Source organism: Phalangium opilio, unplaced genomic scaffold, assembly GCF_054372755.1.
Source record: "Phalangium opilio isolate 3A_F unplaced genomic scaffold, DU_Popi_V2 ptg000082l_1, whole genome shotgun sequence".
Classification (NCBI taxonomy): Eukaryota; Metazoa; Arthropoda; class Arachnida; order Opiliones; family Phalangiidae; genus Phalangium; species Phalangium opilio.
The window spans coordinates 18,280,802-18,304,471 of NW_028324189.1; the positions used below are offsets into that span (position 1 = coordinate 18,280,802).

Here is a 23,670-nt window from a genome sequence, read left to right on the forward strand (position 1 = left end):
GAGTTAACAATTTTGTTCCCCCCTCACTACTGGTAGTGGGACGCATTCTCTCCCGTTTAGATGATTTTTTACTACAAATCGGCGAAAGAGATTAATTGAAAATCCAATTGGCTAATAAGCCAAAACTAAATATAATTAATTTTAAAAAGGATAAATGCCTTTCCGATGCACACTTATTTTTTATAATTATTTCTCAATTAGCTGTAAAATAATTAATATTCAATTATCATTTTCAATTAGTGAAAAATGCCAATTAATTAGATTTTTAAATAGCTAACTAATTAAATAGCACAGCTTGGATTTCTTGTATCACTTTCCCCCGAGTAAAATCTATGTTTAGCAACTATACTTAGAGTTTGAGCGGTATCTCTTTCCCCCGAGTAAAATCTTTGTTTAGCAACTATACTCAGAGTTTGAGCGAAATCTCAAGAATTCTCGGTTTGGAAATCATCAATATATTTTTGAAATTAACGTAACCAATGATTCATCATTTTCTGATTTAGGGTAAAAACTGACATGCATTTCTCACGTAATTACCTTGATATTTCGGTGCTTCATGAAAGTTGTGAGAGTCAACTAATAGAATAAATGGAAAATTTTCTTTAGTATTTTTTAACACTCAAAAAACTTACAAGTGGGGCCTTCACTGACATTTCAACAGATACGTGGGGTCTTTTAAACACACATTTTCAAATTTCCTGTATATTATAATTTTATAGCTAAAATATTGATTATCAGAATGAAATTTAAGTAATCATTCCTACTTATAGCTTAACACTTAAGTTTTGAGCAAATTTTAGGTTTACAAGTGGGGACATAAACCGTCTTCCAACCTTATATCTGGGGACATTTGTGTATAAATTATTAGGTTTTGAATTAGTGTCAAAGCCTATATGGTTCAATCAAGTATTTCAATTTCATTTTACACACTCGATAAATTTACAAGTGGGGACCTTCACCGTCATTTCAACAGACAAGTGGGGTCTTTTAAACACACATTTTCTAATTTCATGTATATTTTAATTTTATAGTTTAAATATTGATTATTATAATGAAATTTAGGTAATCGGACCTTTTAAAGGCTTAACACTTAAGATTTGAGCTATTTTCAGGTTTACAAGTGGGGACCTAAACCGTCTTCCAACCTTATATCTGGGGACATTTGTGTATAAACTATTAGATTTTGAATTAGTGTCGAAGCCTATATGGTTCCATCAATTATTTCAATTTCATTTTTCACACTCGATAAATTTACAAGTGGGGACCTTCACAGTCATTTCAACAGACAAGTGGGGCCTTTTAAACACACATTTTCAAATTTCATGTATACTAAAATTTTATAGTTAAAATATTCATTATCAGAATGAAATTTAAGTAATCAGTCCTATTTCTAGCTTTACACTTAAGTTTTGAGCTATTTTCAGGTTTACAAGTGGGGACCTAAACCGTCTTCCAACCTTAGATCTGGGGACATTTGTGTATAAATTATAAGATTTTGAATTAGTGTCAAAGCCTATATGGTTCCATCAATTATTTCAATTTCATTTTTCACACTCGATAAATTTACAAGTGGGGACCTTCACAGTCATTTCAACAGACAAGTGGGGTCTTTTAAACACACGTTTTCAAATTTCATGTATATTATAATTTTATAGTTAAAATATTTATTATCAGAATGAAATTTAAGTAATCAGTCCTATTTCTAGCTTAACACTTAAGTTTTGAGCTATTTTCAGGTTTACAAGTGGGGACCTAAACCGTCTTCCAACCTTATATCTGGGGACATTTGTGTATAAACTATTAGATTTTGAATTAGTGTCGAAGCCTATATGGTTCCATCAATTATTTCAATTTCATTTTTCACACTCGATAAATTTACAGTCATTTCAACAGACAAGTGGGGTCTTTTAAACACACATTTTCAAATTTCATGTATACTAAAATTTTATAGTTAAAATATTCATTATCAGAATGAAATTTAAGTAATCAGTCCTATTTCTAGCTTAACACTTAAGTTTTGAGCTATTTTCAGGTTTACAAGTGGGGACCTAAACCGTCTTCCAACCTTATATCTGGGGACATTTGTTTATAAATTATAAGATTTTGAATTAGTGTCAAAGCCTATATGGTTCCATCAATTATTTCAATTTCATTTTTCACACTCGATAAATTTACAAGTGGGGACCTTCACAGTCATTTCAACAGACAAGTGGGGTCTTTTAAACACACGTTTTCAAATTTCATGTATATTATAATTTTATAGTTAAAATATTTATTATCAGAATGAAATTTAAGTAATCAGTCCTATTTCTAGCTTAACACTTAAGTTTTGAGCTATTTTCAGGTTTACAAGTGGGGACCTAACCGTCTTCCAACCTTATATCTGGGGACATTTGTGTATAAACGATTAGATTTTGAATTAGTGTCGAAGCCTATATGGTTCCATCAATTATTTCAATTTCATTTTTCACACTCGATAAATTTACAAGTGGGGACCTTCACAGTCATTTCAACAGACAAGTGGGGCCTTTTAAACACACATTTTCAAATTTCATGTATAGTAAAATTTTATAGTTAAAATATTCATTATCAGAATGAAATTTAAGTAATCAGTCCAATTTCTAGCTTAACACTTAAGTTTTGAGCTAATTTCAGGTTTACAAGTGGGGACCTAAACCGTCTTCCAACCTTATATCTGGGGACATTTGTGTATAAACTATTAGATTTTGAATTAGTGTCGAAGCCTATATGGTTCCATCAATTATTTCAATTTCATTTTTCACACTCGATAAATTTACAAGTGGGGACCTTCACAGTCATTTCAACAGACAAGTGGGGTTTTAAACACACATTTTCAAATTTCATGTATACTAAAATTTTATAGTTAAAATATTCATTATCAGAATGAAATTTAAGTAATCAGTCATATTTCTAGCTTAACACTTAAGTTTTGAGCTATTTTCAGGTTTACAAGTGGGGACCTAAACCGTCTTCCAACCTTATATCTGGGGACATTTGTGTATAAATTATTAGATTTTGAATTAGTGTCGAAGCCTATATGGTTCCATCAATTATTTCAATTTCATTTTTCACACTCGATAAATTTACAAGTGGGGACCTTCACAGTCATTTCAACAGACAAGTGGGGTGTTTTAAACACACGTTTTCAAATTTCATGTATATTATAATTTTATAGTTAAAATATTCATTATCAGAATGAAATTTAAGTAATCAGTCCTATTTCTAGCTTAACACTTAAGTTTTGAGCTAATTTCAGGTTTACAAGTGGGGACCTAAACCGTCTTCCAACCTTATATCTGGGGACATTTGTGTATAAACTATTAGATTTTGAATTAGTGTCGAAGCCTATATGGTTCCATCAATTATTTCAATTTCATTTTTCACACTCGATAAATTTACAAGTGGGGACCTTCACAGTCATTTCAACAGACAAGTGGGGTCTTTTAAACACACGTTTTCAAATTTCATGTATATTATAATTTTATAGTTAAAATATTTATTATCAGAATGAAATTTAAGTAATAAGTCCTATTTCTAGCTTAACACTTAAGTTTTGAGCTATTTTCAGGTTTACAAGTGGGGACCTAAACCGTCTTCCAACCTTATATCTGGGGACATTTGTGTATAAACTATTAGATTTTGAATTAGTGTCGAAGCCTATATGGTTCCATCAATTATTTCAATTTCATTTTTCACACTCGATAAATTTACAAGTGGGGACCTTCACAGTCATTTCAACAGACAAGTGGGGCCTTTTAAACACACATTTTCAAATTTCATGTATACTAAAATTTTATAGTTAAAATATTCATTATCAGAATGAAATTTAAGTAATCAGTCATATTTCTAGCTTAACACTTAAGTTTTGAGCTATTTTCAGGTTTACAAGTGGGGACCTAAACCGTCTTCCAACCTTAGATCTGGGGACATTTGTGTATAAATTATAAGATTTTGAATTAGTGTCAAAGCCTATATGGTTCCATCAATTATTTCAATTTCATTTTTCACACTCGATAAATTTACAAGTGGGGACCTTCACAGTCATTTCAACAGACAAGTGGGGTCTTTTAAACACACGTTTTCAAATTTCATGTATATTATAATTTTATAGTTAAAATATTTATTATCAGAATGAAATTTAAGTAATCAGTCCTATTTCTAGCTTAACACTTAAGTTTTGAGCTATTTTCAGGTTTACAAGTGGGGACCTAAACCGTCTTCCAACCTTATATCTGGGGACATTTGTGTATAAACTATTAGATTTTGAATTAGTGTCGAAGCCTATATGGTTCCATCAATTATTTCAATTTCATTTTTCACACTCGATAAATTTACAGTCATTTCAACAGACAAGTGGGGTCTTTTAAACACACATTTTCAAATTTCATGTATACTAAAATTTTATAGTTAAAATATTCATTATCAGAATGAAATTTAAGTAATCAGTCCTATTTCTAGCTTAACACTTAAGTTTTGAGCTATTTTCAGGTTTACAAGTGGGGACCTAAACCGTCTTCCAACCTTATATCTGGGGACATTTGTTTATAAATTATAAGATTTTGAATTAGTGTCAAAGCCTATATGGTTCCATCAATTATTTCAATTTCATTTTTCACACTAGATAAATTTACAAGTGGGGACCTTCACAGTCATTTCAACAGACAAGTGGGGTCTTTTAAACACACGTTTTCAAATTTCATGTATATTATAATTTTATAGTTAAAATATTTATTATCAGAATGAAATTTAGGTAATCAGTCCTATTTCTAGCTTAACACTTAAGTTTTGAGCTATTTTCAGGTTTACAAGTGGGGACCTAACCGTCTTCCAACCTTATATCTGGGGACATTTGTGTATAAACGATTAGATTTTGAATTAGTGTCGAAGCCTATATGGTTCCATCAATTATTTCAATTTCATTTTTCACACTCGATAAATTTACAAGTGGGGACCTTCACAGTCATTTCAACAGACAAGTGGGGCCTTTTAAACACACATTTTCAAATTTCATGTATAGTAAAATTTTATAGTTAAAATATTCATTATCAGAATGAAATTTAAGTAATCAGTCCTATTTCTAGCTTAACACTTAAGTTTTGAGCTAATTTCAGGTTTACAAGTGGGGACCTAAACCGTCTTCCAACCTTATATCTGGGGACATTTGTGTATAAACTATTAGATTTTGAATTAGTGTCGAAGCCTATATGGTTCCATCAATTATTTCAATTTCATTTTTCACACTCGATAAATTTACAAGTGGGGACCTTCACAGTCATTTCAACAGACAAGTGGGGCCTTTTAAACACACATTTTCAAATTTCATGTATACTAAAATTTTATAGTTAAAATATTCATTATCAGAATGAAATTTAAGTAATCAGTCATATTTCTAGCTTAACACTTAAGTTTTGAGCTATTTTCAGGTTTACAAGTGGGGACCTAAACCGTCTTCCAACCTTATATCTGGGGACATTTGTGTATAAATTATTAGATTTTGAATTAGTGTCGAAGCCTATATGGTTCCATCAATTATTTCAATTTCATTTTTCACACTCGATAAATTTACAAGTGGGGACCTTCACAGTCATTTCAACAGACAAGTGGGGTGTTTTAAACACACGTTTTCAAATTTCATGTATATTATAATTTTATAGTTAAAATATTCATTATCAGAATGAAATTTAAGTAATCAGTCCTATTTCTAGCTTAACACTTAAGTTTTGAGCTAATTTCAGGTTTACAAGTGGGGACCTAAACCGTCTTCCAACCTTATATCTGGGGACATTTGTGTATAAACTATTAGATTTTGAATTAGTGTCGAAGCCTATATGGTTCCATCAATTATTTCAATTTCATTTTTCACACTCGATAAATTTACAAGTGGGGACCTTCACAGTCATTTCAACAGACAAGTGGGGTCTTTTAAACACACGTTTTCAAATTTCATGTATATTATAATTTTATAGTTAAAATATTTATTATCAGAATGAAATTTAAGTAATAAGTCCTATTTCTAGCTTAACACTTAAGTTTTGAGCTATTTTCAGGTTTACAAGTGGGGACCTAAACCGTCTTCCAACCTTATATCTGGGGACATTTGTGTATAAATTATTAGATTTTGAATTAGTGTCGAAGCCTATATGGTTCCATCAATTATTTCAATTTCATTTTTCACACTCGATAAATTTACAAGTGGGGACCTTCACAGTCATTTCAACAGACAAGTGGGGCCTTTTAAACACACATTTTCAAATTTCATGTATACTAAAATTTTATAGTTAAAATATTCATTATCAGAATGAAATTTAAGTAATCAGTCATATTTCTAGCTTAACACTTAAGTTTTGAGCTATTTTCAGGTTTACAAGTGGGGACCTAAACCGTCTTCCAACCTTATATCTGGAGACATTTGTGTATAAATTATTAGATTTTGAATTAGTGTCGAAGCCTATATGGTTCCATCAATTATTTCAATTTCATTTTTCACACTCGATAAATTTACAAGTGGGGACCTTCACAGTCATTTCAACAGACCAGTGGGGTGTTTTAAACACACGTTTTCAAATTTCATGTATATTATAATTTTATAGTTAAAATATTTATTATCAGAATGAAATTTAAGTAATCAGTCCTATTTCTAGCTTAACACTTAAGTTTTGAGCTATTTTCAGGTTTACAAGTGGGGACCTAAACCGTCTTCCAACCTTATATCTGGGGACATTTGTGTATAAACTATTAGATTTTGAATTAGTGTCGAAGCCTATATGGTTCCATCAATTATTTCAATTTCATTTTTCACACTCGATAAATTTACAAGTGGGGACCTCCACAGTCATTTCAACAGACAAGTGGGGCCTTTTAAACACACATTTTCAAATTTCATGTATACTAAAATTTTATAGTTAAAATATTCATTATCAGAATGAAATTTAAGTAATCAGTCCTATTTCTAGCTTAACACTTAAGTTTTGAGCTAATTTCAGGTTTACAAGTGGGGACCTAAACCGTCTTCCAACCTTATATCTGGGGACATTTGTGTATAAACTATTAGATTTTGAATTAGTGTCGAAGCCTATATGGTTCCATCAATTATTTCAATTTCATTTTTCACACTCGATAAATTTACAAGTGGGGACCTTCACAGTCATTTCAACAGACAAGTGGGGTCTTTTAAACACACGTTTTCAAATTTCATGTATATTATAATTTTATAGTTAAAATATTTATTATCAGAATGAAATTTAAGTAATCAGTCCTATTTCTAGCTTAACACTTAAGTTTTGAGCTATTTTCAGGTTTACAAGTGGGGACCTAAACCGTCTTCCAACCTTATATCTGGGGACATTTGTGTATAAACTATTAGATTTTGAATTAGTGTCGAAGCCTATATGGTTCCATCAATTATTTCAATTTCATTTTTCACACTCGATAAATTTACAAGTGGGGACCTTCACAGTCATTTCAACAGACAAGTGGGGTCTTTTAAACACACGTTTTCAAATTTCATGTATATTATAATTTTATAGTTAAAATATTTATTATCAGAATGAAATTTAAGTAATCAGTCCTATTTCTAGCTTAACACTTAAGTTTTGAGCTATTTTCAGGTTTACAAGTGGGGACCTAAACCGTCTTCCAACCTTATATCTGGGGACATTTGTGTATAAATTATTAGATTTTGAATTAGTGTCGAAGCCAATATGGTTCCATCAATTATTTCAATTTCATTTTTCACACTCGATAAATTTACAAGTGGGGACCTTCACAGTCATTTCAACAGACAAGTGGGGTGTTTTAAACACACGTTTTCAAATTTCATGTATATTATAATTTTATAGTTAAAATATTTATTATCAGAATGAAATTTAAGTAATCAGTCCTATTTCTAGCTTAACACTTAAGTTTTGAGCTATTTTCAGGTTTACAAGTGGGGACCTAAACCGTCTTCCAACCTTATATCTGGGGACATTTGTGTATAAACTATTAGATTTTGAATTAGTGTCGAAGCCTATATGGTTCCATCAATTATTTCAATTTCATTTTTCACACTCGATAAATTTACAAGTGGGGACCTTCACAGTCATTTCAACAGACAAGTGGGGCCTTTTAAACACACATTTTCAAATTTCATGTATACTAAAATTTTATAGTTAAAATATTCATTATCAGAATGAAATTTAAGTAATCAGTCCTATTTCTAGCTTAACACTTAAGTTTTGAGCTATTTTCAGGTTTACAAGTGGGGACCTAAACCGTCTTCCAACCTTATATCTGGGGACATTTGTGTATAAACTATTAGATTTTGAATTAGTGTCGAAGCCTATATGGTTCCATCAATTATTTCAATTTCATTTTTCACACTCGATAAATTTACAAGTGGGGACCTCCACAGTCATTTCAACAGACAAGTGGGGCCTTTTAAACACACATTTTCAAATTTCATGTATACTAAAATTTTATAGTTAAAATATTCATTATCAGAATGAAATTTAAGTAATCAGTCCTATTTCTAGCTTAACACTTAAGTTTTGAGCTAATTTCAGGTTTACAAGTGGGGACCTAAACCGTCTTCCAACCTTATATCTGGGGACATTTGTGTATAAACTATTAGATTTTGAATTAGTGTCGAAGCCTATATGGTTCCATCAATTATTTCAATTTCATTTTTCACACTCGATAAATTTACAAGTGGGGACCTTCACAGTCATTTCAACAGACAAGTGGGGTCTTTTAAACACACGTTTTCAAATTTCATGTATATTATAATTTTATAGTTAAAATATTTATTATCAGAATGAAATTTAAGTAATCAGTCCTATTTCTAGCTTAACACTTAAGTTTTGAGCTATTTTCAGGTTTACAAGTGGGGACCTAAACCGTCTTCCAACCTTATATCTGGGGACATTTGTGTATAAATTATTAGATTTTGAATTAGTGTCGAAGCCTATATGGTTCCATCAATTATTTCAATTTCATTTTTCACACTCGATAAATTTACAAGTGGGGACCTTCACAGTCATTTCAACAGACAAGTGGGGTGTTTTAAACACACGTTTTCAAATTTCATGTATATTATAATTTTATAGTTAAAATATTTATTATCAGAATGAAATTTAAGTAATCAGTCCTATTTCTAGCTTAACACTTAAGTTTTGAGCTATTTTCAGGTTTACAAGTGGGGACCTAAACCGTCTTCCAACCTTATATCTGGGGACATTTGTGTATAAACTATTAGATTTTGAATTAGTGTCGAAGCCTATATGGTTCCATCAATTATTTCAATTTCATTTTTCACACTCGATAAATTTACAAGTGGGGACCTTCACAGTCATTTCAACAGACAAGTGGGGCCTTTTAAACACACATTTTCAAATTTCATGTATACTAAAATTTTATAGTTAAAATATTCATTATCAGAATGAAATTTAAGTAATCAGTCCTATTTCTAGCTTAACACTTAAGTTTTGAGCTAATTTCAGGTTTACAAGTGGGGACCTAAACCGTCTTCCAACCTTATATCTGGGGACATTTGTGTATAAACTATTAGATTTTGAATTAGTGTCGAAGCCTATATGGTTCCATCAATTATTTCAATTTCATTTTTCACACTCGATAAATTTACAAGTGGGGACCTTCACAGTCATTTCAACAGACAAGTGGGGTCTTTTAAACACACGTTTTCAAATTTCATGTATATTATAATTTTATAGTTAAAATATTTATTATCAGAATGAAATTTAAGTAATCAGTCCTATTTCTAGCTTAACACTTAAGTTTTGAGCTATTTTCAGGTTTACAAGTGGGGACCTAAACCGTCTTCCAACCTTATATCTGGGGACATTTGTGTATAAACTATTAGATTTTGAATTAGTGTCGAAGCCTATATGGTTCCATCAATTATTTCAATTTCATTTTTCACACTCGATAAATTTACAAGTGGGGACCTTCACAGTCATTTCAACAGACAAGTGGGGTCTTTTAAACACACGTTTTCAAATTTCATGTATATTATAATTTTATAGTTAAAATATTTATTATCAGAATGAAATTTAAGTAATCAGTCCTATTTCTAGCTTAACACTTAAGTTTTGAGCTATTTTCAGGTTTACAAGTGGGGACCTAAACCGTCTTCCAACCTTATATCTGGGGACATTTGTGTATAAATTATTAGATTTTGAATTAGTGTCGAAGCCAATATGGTTCCATCAATTATTTCAATTTCATTTTTCACACTCGATAAATTTACAAGTGGGGACCTTCACAGTCATTTCAACAGACAAGTGGGGTGTTTTAAACACACGTTTTCAAATTTCATGTATATTATAATTTTATAGTTAAAATATTTATTATCAGAATGAAATTTAAGTAATCAGTCCTATTTCTAGCTTAACACTTAAGTTTTGAGCTATTTTCAGGTTTACAAGTGGGGACCTAAACCGTCTTCCAACCTTATATCTGGGGACATTTGTGTATAAACTATTAGATTTTGAATTAGTGTCGAAGCCTATATGGTTCCATCAATTATTTCAATTTCATTTTTCACACTCGATAAATTTACAAGTGGGGACCTTCACAGTCATTTCAACAGACAAGTGGGGCCTTTTAAACACACATTTTCAAATTTCATGTATACTAAAATTTTATAGTTAAAATATTCATTATCAGAATGAAATTTAAGTAATCAGTCCTATTTCTAGCTTAACACTTAAGTTTTGAGCTATTTTCAGGTTTACAAGTGGGGACCTAAACCGTCTTCCAACCTTATATCTGGGGACATTTGTGTATAAACTATTAGATTTTGAATTAGTGTCGAAGCCTATATGGTTCCATCAATTATTTCAATTTCATTTTTCACACTCGATAAATTTACAAGTGGGGACCTCCACAGTCATTTCAACAGACAAGTGGGGCCTTTTAAACACACATTTTCAAATTTCATGTATACTAAAATTTTATAGTTAAAATATTCATTATCAGAATGAAATTTAAGTAATCAGTCCTATTTCTAGCTTAACACTTAAGTTTTGAGCTAATTTCAGGTTTACAAGTGGGGACCTAAACCGTCTTCCAACCTTATATCTGGGGACATTTGTGTATAAACTATTAGATTTTGAATTAGTGTCGAAGCCTATATGGTTCCATCAATTATTTCAATTTCATTTTTCACACTCGATAAATTTACAAGTGGGGACCTTCACAGTCATTTCAACAGACAAGTGGGGTCTTTTAAACACACGTTTTCAAATTTCATGTATATTATAATTTTATAGTTAAAATATTTATTATCAGAATGAAATTTAAGTAATCAGTCCTATTTCTAGCTTAACACTTAAGTTTTGAGCTATTTTCAGGTTTACAAGTGGGGACCTAAACCGTCTTCCAACCTTATATCTGGGGACATTTGTGTATAAATTATTAGATTTTGAATTAGTGTCGAAGCCTATATGGTTCCATCAATTATTTCAATTTCATTTTTCACACTCGATAAATTTACAAGTGGGGACCTTCACAGTCATTTCAACAGACAAGTGGGGTGTTTTAAACACACGTTTTCAAATTTCATGTATATTATAATTTTATAGTTAAAATATTTATTATCAGAATGAAATTTAAGTAATCAGTCCTATTTCTAGCTTAACACTTAAGTTTTGAGCTATTTTCAGGTTTACAAGTGGGGACCTAAACCGTCTTCCAACCTTATATCTGGGGACATTTGTGTATAAACTATTAGATTTTGAATTAGTGTCGAAGCCTATATGGTTCCATCAATTATTTCAATTTCATTTTTCACACTCGATAAATTTACAAGTGGGGACCTTCACAGTCATTTCAACAGACAAGTGGGGCCTTTTAAACACACATTTTCAAATTTCATGTATACTAAAATTTTATAGTTAAAATATTCATTATCAGAATGAAATTTAAGTAATCAGTCCTATTTCTAGCTTAACACTTAAGTTTTGAGCTAATTTCAGGTTTACAAGTGGGGACCTAAACCGTCTTCCAACCTTATATCTGGGGACATTTGTGTATAAACTATTAGATTTTGAATTAGTGTCGAAGCCTATATGGTTCCATCAATTATTTCAATTTCATTTTTCACACTCGATAAATTTACAAGTGGGGACCTTCACAGTCATTTCAACAGACAAGTGGGGTCTTTTAAACACACGTTTTCAAATTTCATGTATATTATAATTTTATAGTTAAAATATTTATTATCAGAATGAAATTTAAGTAATCAGTCCTATTTCTAGCTTAACACTTAAGTTTTGAGCTATTTTCAGGTTTACAAGTGGGGACCTAAACCGTCTTCCAACCTTATATCTGGGGACATTTGTGTATAAACTATTAGATTTTGAATTAGTGTCGAAGCCTATATGGTTCCATCAATTATTTCAATTTCATTTTTCACACTCGATAAATTTACAAGTGGGGACCTTCACAGTCATTTCAACAGACAAGTGGGGTCTTTTAAACACACGTTTTCAAATTTCATGTATATTATAATTTTATAGTTAAAATATTTATTATCAGAATGAAATTTAAGTAATCAGTCCTATTTCTAGCTTAACACTTAAGTTTTGAGCTATTTTCAGGTTTACAAGTGGGGACCTAAACCGTCTTCCAACCTTATATCTGGGGACATTTGTGTATAAATTATTAGATTTTGAATTAGTGTCGAAGCCAATATGGTTCCATCAATTATTTCAATTTCATTTTTCACACTCGATAAATTTACAAGTGGGGACCTTCACAGTCATTTCAACAGACAAGTGGGGTGTTTTAAACACACGTTTTCAAATTTCATGTATATTATAATTTTATAGTTAAAATATTTATTATCAGAATGAAATTTAAGTAATCAGTCCTATTTCTAGCTTAACACTTAAGTTTTGAGCTATTTTCAGGTTTACAAGTGGGGACCTAAACCGTCTTCCAACCTTATATCTGGGGACATTTGTGTATAAACTATTAGATTTTGAATTAGTGTCGAAGCCTATATGGTTCCATCAATTATTTCAATTTCATTTTTCACACTCGATAAATTTACAAGTGGGGACCTTCACAGTCATTTCAACAGACAAGTGGGGCCTTTTAAACACACATTTTCAAATTTCATGTATACTAAAATTTTATAGTTAAAATATTCATTATCAGAATGAAATTTAAGTAATCAGTCCTATTTCTAGCTTAACACTTAAGTTTTGAGCTATTTTCAGGTTTACAAGTGGGGACCTAAACCGTCTTCCAACCTTATATCTGGGGACATTTGTGTATAAACTATTAGATTTTGAATTAGTGTCGAAGCCTATATGGTTCCATCAATTATTTCAATTTCATTTTTCACACTCGATAAATTTACAAGTGGGGACCTCCACAGTCATTTCAACAGACAAGTGGGGCCTTTTAAACACACATTTTCAAATTTCATGTATACTAAAATTTTATAGTTAAAATATTCATTATCAGAATGAAATTTAAGTAATCAGTCCTATTTCTAGCTTAACACTTAAGTTTTGAGCTAATTTCAGGTTTACAAGTGGGGACCTAAACCGTCTTCCAACCTTATATCTGGGGACATTTGTGTATAAACTATTAGATTTTGAATTAGTGTCGAAGCCTATATGGTTCCATCAATTATTTCAATTTCATTTTTCACACTCGATAAATTTACAAGTGGGGACCTTCACAGTCATTTCAACAGACAAGTGGGGTCTTTTAAACACACGTTTTCAAATTTCATGTATATTATAATTTTATAGTTAAAATATTTATTATCAGAATGAAATTTAAGTAATCAGTCCTATTTCTAGCTTAACACTTAAGTTTTGAGCTATTTTCAGGTTTACAAGTGGGGACCTAAACCGTCTTCCAACCTTATATCTGGGGACATTTGTGTATAAATTATTAGATTTTGAATTAGTGTCGAAGCCTATATGGTTCCATCAATTATTTCAATTTCATTTTTCACACTCGATAAATTTACAAGTGGGGACCTTCACAGTCATTTCAACAGACAAGTGGGGTGTTTTAAACACACGTTTTCAAATTTCATGTATATTATAATTTTATAGTTAAAATATTTATTATCAGAATGAAATTTAAGTAATCAGTCCTATTTCTAGCTTAACACTTAAGTTTTGAGCTATTTTCAGGTTTACAAGTGGGGACCTAAACCGTCTTCCAACCTTATATCTGGGGACATTTGTGTATAAACTATTAGATTTTGAATTAGTGTCGAAGCCTATATGGTTCCATCAATTATTTCAATTTCATTTTTCACACTCGATAAATTTACAAGTGGGGACCTTCACAGTCATTTCAACAGACAAGTGGGGTCTTTTAAACACACGTTTTCAAATTTCATGTATATTATAATTTTATAGTTAAAATATTTATTATCAGAATGAAATTTAAGTAATCAGTCCTATTTCTAGCTTAACACTTAAGTTTTGAGCTATTTTCAGGTTTACAAGTGGGGACCTAAACCGTCTTCCAACCTTATATCTGGGGACATTTTTTGATTATACACTTTCAAGATCCACGCAGTGACTTCATTGACAAGTGGGGACTTTCACCTAGCGACATCTACAGGGTGTTTCTGAAAAGTCCATCACAAATTAAGGGGCGTGTTTATGGGACCAAACTGAGCGGAAAGTACCAAAGAACATGGGGTGTACAACATTTTGTTACAGAGATATGGCCTTCCAAACATTCGCCCCTAAAACAAGGAAATATCCAAAAATGAGGAGTAACACTTAAGACCGACTAACCAGCTTGTTTAAAATTACTAGACAATTTCAATAGCCTTTAATCGAACAATTGATTTCTACCTTTACTAATCAGAAGCGTATAAATGAGTAGAAGTATGCCTACGGTGGTAATGTAAAATTAATCCCAAGTGACATGATGTTTCAAGATCTTCCCAGCACCAAGTAAAATGGTTCTGATTGAAGGGACTTTTATTAGCACAGCGTAAACAACGTTATTTTCAGGAATTAGTCCAAATGTCCACGGGCGGCATTACAAAAACGAGGCAGTCTTTCGAATGATACTTGGACATGTTGGAAGATCCCTGGCTTGTTCCTGTTATCTCAAACCGTAAAAAGCTACGCAAATCTTCATCATCACGGACAACACTCTTGTACGTTAGGTATGACCTTGAGAAAACCTAAAAGGACATCTCGAATGTATTTGAAAAACCCATCTCCAATTAAGGGGCGTGTTGTTTGTTTCCAACAGAGTAAACTCGCCCAGAGAACAATTACAATGCAGAGCCACGTTTCGGCGTTAATGGCCCACAAAGGTGGTCCCAAAAACAAGAACAAACTTTAATTTGTTTCGTTCAGTAAGTGTTTCATGTGTCATACATAAAACGCCATGATTAATGCACAAAGAAAATGTTATTGACAAGTTTTCGGACCGCGATGCTGAAATGTGGTGGTGCACCATCGTGCATGAACCACATTCTGTTTATTAAACCTAAGGGTACGTCTTCGAGTAGTTCTGGTAAATCGTCCCGTAAGAACTACAAGTAAGCCACACCGTTTAACCTGGGCTCTAGGAAATATGGCCCAATTAAATTGTCACCCACAATACTACACCACACGTTTAAGCTGAATTGTACTTTGTGAATTCTAACGCAAGTTGCGTGTGGTTTTTTCTTAATCAGCAAACCAATTGGCGGCTGCTTGTTTTTGGATCGTCCTCGAAAATAGTGAGAACTTCGCCTATTCTTAAAAAACAGAGCACTAAAACAGAGCACTATGTTTTTTAAGAAAGGAATAAAAGAGGTTTCACGTACATGTGTTTGTTTTATTAAACTCATAATTCAACGAAGTCTGTTACAATGCCTTTCTTCACAAATGCCGAATATGCGGATATGTACCTAATGTATGGACTAGCCGAGGGGAATGCCGCTGCAGCTGTACGCTTGTATCAGGAAAGATTTCCGCAGAGGCGACTACCAAATCGACTGACGTTCGAGGCTGTGGACAGACGTTTGAGGCAAGATGGACGAATCCAACCGGCTGGACCTCAACCTAGAGCGAGAGCCATCCCAGAGGCCGTAGAAGACGAAGTTCTCACCATTTTCGAGGACGAGCCTGAATCAAGTACCCGCCAAGTTGGTCGCCGATTTGGCGTAAACCACACGCTCGTGTGGAAAATCCTCAGAAGCCACCGGTTTCATCCTTTCCATGTTCAAAAAGTTCAAGGTTTGAATCCAGCGGACTACCCACGACGCACGGCGTTTTGTCAGTGGTTTCTGGCTAAAGTAAACGATATCGATTTCCCACGGGATTTGTTGGTTACTGACGAAGCTAACTTTTCACGGGATGGTATTATTAACTTACATAATAAACATCAATGGTCCCAGCTAAACCCCCACGCAACTTGCGTTAGAAGTCACCAAGTACAATTCAGTTTAAACGTGTGGTGTGGTATTGTGGGTGACAATTTAATTGGGCCATATTTCCTAGAGCCCAGGTTAAACGGTGTGGCTTACTTGCAGTTCTTACGGGACGATTTACCGGAACTACTCGAAGACGTACCCTTAGGTTTGGTAAACAGAATGTGGTTCATGCACGATGGTGCACCACCACATTTCAGCATCGCGGTCCGAAATTATCTTAACGCGACCTTCCCTTTGCGGTGGTTAGGTCGAGGTGGACCTGTGGAGTGGCCTGCTTGATCACCCGATCTGAACCCTTGTGATTTCTTTCTTTGGGGCCACCTGAAAGACTTAGTTTATCAGACTGAAGTGCCCGATGTTGAAGAGCTACGTCGACGAATAATTCACGGCTGTCAAACAATTCGCGAAACTCCAGGCATTTTTCAACGTGTAAGGGAATCATTTGTAAGACGTGCTAATGTGTGCCTTAACGCGGGTGGTGAACACTTTGAACAATTTTTGTAACTAGTTGCAATTAAATGTTAAAACTTGTCAATAAATTCATTTTCTTCGTGCATTAATCATGGCGTTTTATCTATGACACATGAAACACTTACTGAACGAAACAAATTAAAGTTTGTTCTTGTTTTTGGGACCACCTTTGTGGGCCATTAACGCCGAAACGTGGCTCTGCATTGTAATTGTTCTCTGGGCGAGTTTACTCTGTTGGAAACAAACAACACGCCCCTTAATTGGAGATGGGTTTTTCAAATACATTCGAGATGTCCTTTTAGGTTTTCTCAAGGTCATACCTAACGTACAAGAGTGTTGTCCGTGATGATGAAGATTTGCGTAGTTTTTTACGGTTTGAGATAACAGGAACAAGCCAGGGATCTTCCAACATGTCCAAGTATCATTCGAAAGACTGCCTCGTTTTTGTAATGCCGCCCGTGGACATTTGGACTAATTCCTGAAAATAACGTTGTTTACGCTGTGCTAATAAAAGTCCCTTCAATCAGAACCATTTTACTTGGTGCTGGGAAGATCTTGAAACATCATGTCACTTGGGATTAATTTTACATTACCACCGTAGGCATACTTCTACTCATTTATACGCTTCTGATTAGTAAAGGTAGAAATCAATTGTTCGATTAAAGGCTATTGAAATTGTCTAGTAATTTTAAACAAGCTGGTTAGTCGGTCTTAAGTGTTACTCCTCATTTTTGGATATTTCCTTGTTTTAGGGGCGAATGTTTGGAAGGCCATATCTCCGTAACAAAATGTTGTACACCCCATGTTCTTTGGTACTTTCCGCTCAGTTTGGTCCCATAAACACGCCCCTTAATTTGTGATGGACTTTTCAGAAACACCCTGTATATCTGAAATTTGAAAGTAATCTGGAATTAAGGTCCCCATTTATGCGGTGAAAATATCGTGTGTTTTCAGGTCCCTACATATAAATGTCTTGGGTTCTTTTTCCACAGCGAGTGTTTAATTATATGCTTTACGGCGCTCAACTAATTATGAAATCCTCTTTTTAATGAACTATAGTTAATTGGGTCCTCAGATGTCAATCACTCCTTACCGGTCCCCAAGTGTCAATCGTGTGCCCGTATGGGTGTGTGTGTGTGTGTGTGTGTCTGTCTGTCTGTCACCGCGTTCGCATTTGGCAAAATTAATTTTTAATTAGTTAAAGTACAATACTTAGACTTAATTATTTAACAAGTTGGGAAAACCAAAATATTACCTCTCCGAGTCAAGAGGTCTACTACTACAAACTTATTTACCTAGATATGGAATTATTTCTCTTTTTTGAAGTAAAAATTTACGAAATATTGAAGCAGTATTCCAAGCATAGCGAATATACAGTAAAGCAGACGACATTTTACATCCAATAAGGATAAATCTTGGACACATGGAAATCAGTCAATGGGGAAAAGATCAGGAAATGAAGTCTACGCTTCAGCTGTTTACCGTATATTCTGATAGCTACATTCACAACTGGTTTGCAGTGTAAACACTATCGTCTCGTCTCACCTCAACAATATTCTTAGTTTGCCAACATGAATGTTAACGTTAAATAACACCAAAGATAAATTGTAGCTAGACGCACTGATAGTCAGGGTTGGCAAAAATTGAGTTTTTTTAAAAAAAACAAAAGTTGTGTTTTTTATTGTTTAAAACACGATTTATTGTTTTAAACTGTTTTTTAAACAAGTAGAAAAAAAACAGTAAGAAACACAAAAAAAACCTAGTTTTAAACATGTTTAAAATCACTCTTGCAGAACTAATAGCCTATATATTATACATCGCGGCTCTCCATTTAAGCCAGTACTCCAGCTAGCGCAAGGCGCTTATTTTCACAGCCTGCTTGATTAAATAAAATGGTCTTGGTTGGAACCAAGACAGAGAAAACAAACGCTGAGAGTGACGTTTATCAATTGACTGAAGATCCGATATTGCGATTTTTCTTTATTTATATTAATTTATTCCTTAATCACAATTTAATTCAATCAATTTATTTAATTGTTAATCGATTTATTCCCTCCAAATTAATTGAAAAATAACATATTTGAGCTTTTTCAAGAACAAATTAAATTTTCCGAAATTCTTTTATGATTTTAATTATTTTGAAGGGAGTGCGTGTTAAGCGATCAATACAGAATATGTGAAATATTCCACTGACTCCTTTAATTTAGAATATCAAGGTGTAAGAAATTGTCCGTGTGGAATTAGAACCAGGGACCACTTGAACCCAAAGCGAGTATCATAAAGCTTGACCAACGGACCACGAAAACGTATTGAGAAGAAAAACACAAAAAGACGAAATCAAGAGCTCCTAAAATTTAGAATTTGAAGGTGTAAGAAAGGGTCCTTGCCAGGGTTGGCAAAAATGTAGTAAAAAAAAGTAGTGTTTTTATTGTTTAAAACACGATTTAAAATTAGATTTTCCGAAAACATTTTATCATGAAATTAATTATTTAAAATGGAGTACGTGTTGAGGGATCAAATTTGAATATTTGAAATGTTTTACTGACTGTTTAAAAAGAGCGCAAGAGATCTTTTTGAAACGAAAGTGTAATTTTTTAATAGCGCATACAAAATGAGGGTGATGGGTAAAATTGTTCATTTAACCCCAAATGTCCAAATGCTTGATTTCTTTTGTGGCCACTATTAAGGAATTTTCGCTTCCATACTGCAGAGTTTCTTGGTCAGAACTCATCCATTTGAAACTTCACCACCCCTTTCTACTTTGTAGGCGCTTCATGTTTTCCGTTTACGGATTAAGCGTATTATTTTAGCACTGCCAAGGGCCTGGCTTTAAATATTACGCGTAATCACTTTAGAACAGTAAAATGTACCAACAGTGTAGAAAAACGTTGTTCCTTTACCTTAGGTAGACGACAAAATAAGTTATTCTTAATCAAATTATTGAATATCAGTCTTCAATACAGATTGGTAACGAATAAATCAACTGGTAAGGTTTCCAAACAATTAAACACTCATATGAAACAGTCAAATTATTGCAAGGTTTTGACTGAAGCTTATTATTTCTATTATTATTCTATTATTTTCGCTCATTTTCAAATAAAACGAGTTAAAAATATTCGAAATTCCTCTCCATAAAAACATGTTTTAAACTGTTTGTTTAAAACGTTTTAAACAAATTAATGTTTATTTTTCATGGCTGTTTAAAACAAGTTTTAAACAAAAGTTTAAAACAAATTGTTTAAAACTTGCCAACCCTGCTGATAGTCAATGCGCACCATAAAGAGAATATAAAAAGTCTGTAGCTACTACCCGTTTACCATTAGCCCTTTTACTATTCGAATTGCCACCATGATCTTTTCTTCTATTATAAAACCTTAACCTTATTATTTAATAGTGTATTTAACTTTCGGCTCACTCTGAACCGTTGATGTCTCTTCATTTCAGACACGAAAATCAAATCAAATCAAGTTTACTTAACATCAGGCCTCAATTATTTACTCTTTGTTTCACTAAGCCTATTGCGGATGATACTTAATATACCCGCCGGAGTCTAGGTCTAAGCTTTCTTCATGAAATCACTAAACCAAAACTTATTCTATATACAGATGTAGTATAGCTTAAATAATATATAAACAGCCATTTCAAATAACAATATTAAAAAAATCTTTGGAATATCAAAATGAAACAGAGCTTTAAAGCTACAAAAGTACTAAATGCATCATAATTACGAAAAATACTTCCACATATTCACTTTATATTATGTAAAAAGGGAATATTAATGTTCTGTATGATTTCTTAACACATCAACACAAGGCTAACTGCTAACGCGACGCACTAGTGTAACAATGGACGGACACACACAGACAAAAACATAGACTGCTTTTTAACTCTTTCCGTATTAATTTTGAGTTGAGAAACAAGATTATCTTTAATATTTAAATAAATATAATTATTTTTAATTATTTTAATCTTCAATAATTAACATTAATAATAGTTAAATCGTTTAAAATAAAGTTATACCTATTATCATCTCAAACTTCGCTAATATTGACGTTTAAAGTGAAGGGTACCCCTCTTGCCCGCTTTTTTCAAATTTTGGGGTATAAATACGATTCGTTTCCATTATAATAGTAAGGAAAAAGCGCAATTGCGAAAACCTTTGGTGGTGATCCCACCTTAGACGTTTCTCGTAACCCTAGCTGATCGCCGCGTATATCCTAAAACCAAACGATGATAATGGAGTAGAAGCCAATGAGACAGATTGGTGTCTATGTGGAATAGACGGAAGACCAGTAGATGGTGGTGTTTAGAAGCCAGAATGTACAGACTGGTGTCCAAGTGGGATGGACGAAGACCAGAAGATGGTGGTGATTAGAAGCCAGTATGTACAGACTGGTGTCCAAGTGGAATGGACGAAGACCAGAAGATGGTGGTGATTAGAAGCCAGTATGTACAGACTGGTGTCCATGTGGGATGGACGAAGATCAAAAGATGGTGGTGATTAGAAGCCAGTAAGTACAGACTGGTGTCCGTGTGGGATGGACAAAGACCAGAAGATGGTGGTGTGAGAACTCAAGTAGAGGAGCCATTTCTGTGACTGTGAAAGCAGTTCGGAAATGGTGAACACGTTTGCTCCGATTTGGAAACTGCGAACGCGGTCACGTGGGTGTAACAACAGACAGACAGACAGACACAGACAGACAGACACGATCGTTACAGAACCTCTCCGTGACATACGTCACTCGGAGAGGTAAAAAGCAAAAACAGGTAAGTTTCTCATTTAATAAATGTTTGTTAATTTAGAAGTATTCCGAAAACTAACAAGCATGTGGTAGTGAGGTAAACCTCGATATTGGTATTCAACCCGCCAAAAATGATTTTCTATCATGCCAAGAACTGGATTTTGCTTACACAAGACATAGTTGTTTAACAGCGACCGCACTTTGTTGTGAAAGTGCAAATTGACGCTAAGTGGGTCGAAATTCAACAATTCAGCCACCGTCGTCGACTCTACTCCTGGAACATCTGAATTATTTTTTCTCAAGTGATCGTGCAGTTCCATATCATCGTATTCGGCCGGATTAAAGTCAAAAGCGAGGCTGGAAGACCAAATTCCCAAATCATCGCTAAAACGCTTCTAAGGACTTTATACCAGTAGTCCTTAGTTCCTCGAATATGACCCAAGAAAATAGCTAAATAACTCTCAAGTTCTTTATCGCCAGATTCAACGCGACTGAGCAAGTTTTCAACCCCAAATGGCATGGGTTTTTTAACACGAAGAACGTAGTTCAAACAAATTTGAACTGTTTAAGCGCGTGCATTATTAGTGACGAAATGGACCATAGTGCTGGATCAGTTCACTGTTTCATAAATATATTCGTTAACCACCTCCTCAACCTTTTTCCAAATTAAAACGCATTCATTACTTCAGCAGCTAGATTTCTACTTTTCAATCACTCTTTCAGACCTGTTACATGCCTATAAATGTGGTCAAATTGCAGTTTTAAATTAGCAGCTGGATTTCTACTTTTCTATCACTTTTGCAGACCTGTAACATGTCTTTAAATGTAGTCAAATTGCAGTTTTAAATTAGCAGCTAGATTTCTACTTTTCAATCACTCTTTCAGACCTGTTACATGCCTATAAATGTGGTCAAATTGCAGTTTTAAATTAGCAGCTGGATTTCTACTTTTCTATCACTTTTGCAGACCTGTAACATGTCTATAAAATGGTCAAATTACAGTTCTAAATTGGCAGCTGCATTTCTACTTTTCCATCACTTTTGCAGATCTGTAACATGTCTATAAATGTGGTAGAATTGCAGTTTTAAATTAGTAGCTGGATTTCTACTTTTCTATCACTTTTGCAGACCTGTAACATGTCTATAAAAATGGTCAAATTACAGTTCTAAATTAGCAGTTGCATTTCTACTTTTCCATCACTTTTGCAGACCTGTAACATGTCTATAAATGTGGTCAAATTGCAGTTTTAAATTAGCAGCTGTATTTCTACTTTTCTATCACTTTTGCAGACCTGTAACATGTCTATTAAAACGGTCAAATTACAGTTTTAAACTAACAGCTGGTATTTCTACCTTTGCATAGCGTTTGCAGAATTGCGCTGCGTATTTCTGCCAGTCTAGACAGTTAACAGTTAACAAACAGAAAATGTAGAAACGGCAGTCAATTTGCAGTTCTTGAATTGCTGTGAAATTTTCCCGTTTTTTGAGCTGCAGAAATGTAGCCTTAATGGTTACAGCGTGGTAGCGATAAAAAAGCGCGTATGCAGATGAATTACAGCTTAAAATTTTTGTACGGGAAGTCAACTTCGAGCGCTCCATAAATTTTTATCTGCTTCTGTTAGGTATTAATATTACTGCTTTTATTTTCCTAAACTTTGAGTAAACAATTGGTTAGGCCTAAAAAGGCATCTTAAAAAAGCTTTACTCATTCATCTCAATAAGATCTTTTGATCTAATACTGTCACGTCTCGATCCTAAAAATATTTAAACCACCATAAAAGATAGAAAATTGAAACATTTTTGGTCATAAAAGGGCCAGTATTGTATATACAGTTATCAAAAGTTTATCAGATATGTTTCAATAAGTATGACACTGCCTATACTTCGTAATGCTAGAGACTTACTGAGAGCTAGTTCGAGAATGACTCGAGAATTGAATACACTCGGTTTTGCAGTCCAACTTCACCGATTAGGACAAGATCTACTATCACCATGGCGCTCGAAATGTGAAGGAAATTGC

General features: G+C 33.3%; 1 long non-coding RNA gene across 2 annotated transcripts in view; it reads left to right on the forward strand.

Annotated features, from left to right (window-relative positions):
- The first annotated feature begins 14,739 nt into the window (after positions 1-14,739).
- Positions 14,740-23,670, forward strand: part of LOC149653534 (uncharacterized) — a 399,454-nt gene continuing 390,523 nt past the window's right edge. The window contains exons 1-3 of one of the 2 annotated variants that reach the window (XR_016371377.1): positions 14,740-14,960; positions 15,021-15,178; positions 15,268-15,375. This is a non-coding gene — a long non-coding RNA (uncharacterized LOC149653534). Of the gene's footprint in view, positions 14,961-15,020; positions 15,179-15,267; positions 15,376-23,670 lie in introns of those variants that run through there. The other variant, XR_016371378.1, reaches the window with a different exon arrangement.